The sequence below is a fragment of the Amphimedon queenslandica genome, unplaced genomic scaffold (assembly GCF_000090795.2).
Source record: "Amphimedon queenslandica unplaced genomic scaffold, v1.1 AMPQUscaffold_9744_Cont18077, whole genome shotgun sequence".
Classification (NCBI taxonomy): Eukaryota; Metazoa; Porifera; class Demospongiae; order Haplosclerida; family Niphatidae; genus Amphimedon; species Amphimedon queenslandica.
In genome coordinates, this window is record NW_003549984.1 from 1 (window position 1) to 4,113 (window position 4,113).

General features: G+C 33.8%; 1 long non-coding RNA gene across 2 annotated transcripts; it reads right to left on the reverse strand.

The window, feature by feature from the left end:
• Positions 1-2,614: 2,614 nt before the first annotated feature.
• Positions 2,615-3,538, reverse strand: LOC109590629 (uncharacterized). 2 transcript variants are annotated; one of them, XR_002189416.1, is made up of 4 exons: positions 3,390-3,538; positions 3,258-3,332; positions 2,763-2,888; positions 2,615-2,671 (listed from the first exon to the last, which is right to left on the reverse strand). It is a non-coding gene; the product is annotated as an uncharacterized LOC109590629 (long non-coding RNA). The 2 variants fall into 2 exon arrangements; XR_002189415.1 differs by lacking the exon at positions 2,615-2,671 and adding an exon at positions 2,685-2,699.
• Positions 3,539-4,113: the final 575 nt, after the last annotated feature.

Genomic DNA, 4,113 nt, shown 5'->3' on the forward strand with positions numbered 1-4,113 from the left:
CTTAAAAGAACATGGACACTTAAAAATTATTGAGAGAAAGAGGGAGAGAAGGATACATTTAATATGTGAAGAAGAATTAAGAAATAATAACTAGTAAAAGATAGTATGTACATTGTACATGTAGAACATTGAAAATTATCACTTTAAATTTATTAAGAGAAAGAAAGAGAGATAAATACATTGAATAGGAAATGGGAAATACATAAAAGAAGTAATACATTAGAGAAAATATATGTACTGGAATTAATGTACATGTACATGTGTCCATACCTGATAGACTACTCATACAGCCTGTCCAGGGGAGGAGATTATAATGACCACACCTAACATCACTGGGCTACAATAATAAAAAAACACACAATAGCTAAAATGAAAAATGTCTTATCATGCCTATATACATGTAGATGTAGTTGTGATTGACAAATCAGGTTGCTTGATTTCAGATTCATAAATAACTTCCTTACTGGAAAGGTCATGTACAGACCATAGGCGGCGGAACAAAATTTATTTTGGGGGGGCTGAACATCAATTAAGTTATTAAAATGGGTGTGGTTTAGGCTGCTAATTTTACAAAAAATGGTGCTAATCTTCTATTGTTGCATTTAGAGTAGTTTTCTTGTCTTTATCTTTAAATAAAATGAAGAGATAATGACTGCAGGTCTAATTTTATTGATAAAAGTCAGTTTTATTTTCTTTGTTAGTCAGTTGCAGAGAATTTCTGGGGGGGCTCAGCCCCTCCTGTTTCAAGACTGGGGGGGCTTTAGCCCCCTCTGCCCCCCCTGTTCCGGCGCCTATGGTACAGACAGTTACATTGTGAGGAGATTATGATGAGTCTGCAGTTGATAAATCACATGTACTGTACCTTTAACCTCATGCATAAACTTATACATGTGTAATCTCATTAACCTCCAGTTGTAATGCATACATGTACATGCAAACTGCAGTGTTGCTAAGTAAACATTGTAATTATTGTCTTAGTTCTTTTCTACTTTATACTTAACTGACAGTCATTCACATTTACAGGCATCATATCTAACCTCATGGATAAACTTTTACCTCCAGTTTGTATGAATACATGCTGTGTTGCTAAGTAAACTATTAAGGCAGCCTTACAATATGTACCTTCAATTTTTAACAATTTTTGGGATACTTGACCTTTTGATGAATGCTTTCCACTAGGCTAGAACCAAGTTCTATTACAACATCAAGACTATTGTAATATTCTAAACTCACCTTTAATTTACTTCTGTACTTTCTAGGCATTTAAATGTACATGTATACATGCATCATTATCCATCAAGTTACATTGTATTATTATTGTTGTATGTACAAGTACATGCAATTAATTCATGTACATGCATGTATTGGTACCTTTTCAATGAAGAATGGACATGTGAACTTGATAGCCATTGCATAAGTACAAGTACCAAGGATATTAGTAAGGACAAGAGGAACACAGGCTGGCTCCCTCTCAGGAGCATATAACTGACAACCATCTTGAGAGGAGAGAGGGAGAAGGCAAAATAATGAAAATTAAAATAATAATAAATATTGTTATTAGTCTATTAAGGCACTGGCTCTGTAGACTGCTCCTTGTGACGGTGAAATTAACAAAAGTGACTCTAGAGCAAAGATCAGGTGGGAATTCAACAGAAGGATCCCTCGTTGAAAGGAAAATGGTGAAAGAAGGTGACAAGTCAATCTCCTGATCTCCAAAAGTTATAAGAACTCGTCCTCCAGTCTTCTTTACTTCTCTATTGAGCACAGGGTTTAGGATTGGGTCGTAGCTCTCAACGTCCTAGAGGGATTGAGTATGAAATAATGAGAGAGTTTCATGACAGGGTTCTTAGCTCTAAAAAAAATTCAAAAAGATTCCCACGCTTTTAGAAAAAATTCCAAAAATTAAATAAAAATTCGAAAATATTTCCACGCTCTCGGAAAAATCAGAAAAAATTCCAAAAATAAAATAAATAATCCAAAAATATTCCCACACTCATGAGAAAAAAAATACAAAAAATTCCAAAAATTAAATAAAAATTCCAAAAGTATTCCCACGCTCTCAGAAAAAATCAGAAAAAATTCCAAAAATTAAATAAAATAATTTAAAAATATCCCCACACTTATGAGAAAAAATACAAAAAAATTCCAAAAATTAAATAAAACGAATCCGAAAATATTCCCACGCTCTCGGAAAAAATAAGAAAATATTAACTCAAACTTTATACACAACATAAGGACAGGTACTTGTATACATATCAGAAAATATTTCAAAAACTGAGAATTCTCCACTTTTTAATTTTGGCAAAATTTAGTTAACGCCCCTATACTATAGTACAGGGAATTTGACGCGATTTTTGAACAATTTTAAAAATTCATGAAAAATCCAAATTTAATCAAAATCAGCTGAAACTTTCTACACAACATAAGAACATGTATATGTATCACTAAATTCCATATACACAATTAAAATCAGACTTTAATTAAAACACTCCTCTCTCTCTCTCTCTTACCTGAGCAATGGCCCACTTCACCAAAGGCCCACAGCCTTACCAGCATGATTAACAGTCTCAATAATATTATTATACTCTTTCCTCAGTGGGTGGTTCATTCTTTGGTGTTCTCTTACTAGCTGCTATTGATAGATCAGCATACAATACTTTATGAGGAGCAGCTAGAGGAGGAATGGGAGGAGGAACAGACTAGGAGGAGAGAGAGAGAGGATGTATGAGATACCATTACATGTACATGTACATTATCATTACTTTGTTGTTAACTGATGCATATACCACTGGTTGTTCTTGTGTTGGTGCTGCCTGTGGTCTCTTCCCTTTATCAGCAATAGCCAGATCAGCATACACTGGCTTATGAGCTGATTCATCAACTAACACCTGTTGAATATAACAACATGAACCTTAATTACTAATGTACATACCTTATGTACTAATATACCTTATACTAATGTACATACCTATACTAATGCATTTACATGTACTTATGGTATGTGTGTATTAGTTACTATAAGGTGGTATATCAGATTATATAAGGATAAGTTCACCTTATTACATGAAAAGCTAAAAGGATGTACACCCATTACCCTCTTCCCTTCCTTTATATGATACAATACATTATGTACATGTAGTTCATTAAACCCAATACATTATGTACATGTAGTTCATTAAACCCAATACATTATGTACATGTAGTTCATTAAACCCAATACATTATGTCAAGAGTGGATTATGTACATGTATCCATACCTGGTTGTTGGTGTTTTTATTAATGGTTGAATATAGTCCAGTAGCACCAGTAGACAGACCCTGTTGACCCTTATTCTATTAATAATACATTATATGATCCATTTTTAAAAGACTCTCTCATTAATCACTCACCTCTCCCTCTCTCTTCAATACAGAGTATTCCTGTACTCCCTCAGGATTATAGGCAGGAGGGACAGGAGGAGGAGTATCATCGTCTTGATTGAGTGTTGAATAAAGTGGACCAGCTCCTTGATGTTGTTGTTGTTGTTGTTTATTCTTTTTCTATTATACATTATTGTTATTGTATGTCTGGTATTTTGTTTATTATACCTCTCCCTGTCTCCTCAGTTCAGAGTATTCTTGTACTCCATTAGGATTATAGGCTGGTACTGGTGATGAATATCATCATCATCACTTGCTCTAAGAACACTGTAGGGACCTAGTGAATATTGTATATTAAATATTAATACAATTACTCAGTCTATACTTAATACTGATCACTATAAAGCATGTACTTAAGCACATTGCCTATCATGTCCTCTTGTCTATCATGTGCTAGTTCATTGTATCTTACAGTCAAACATATGATACCCTGTGTAGGCTGTTGTCAGCTTATTGTGTGTTACATGTATACACATATGGTTCATGTCATGACAGGTAGAGGAAGGTTAATGTTATTCTTGCTAATGTACACTAAATGATGACTGGATGTAAGTATGTGCTTGGTATATAATGGTGTATGTGAATTGATTTAGTTATTACAGTAACATGATGTGTGTAAGAATGTCATTGTGTAGTATATCAAACACCTTTCTTAAGTAACCTGTATGTACAACATGTACAGTTAAACTATGAA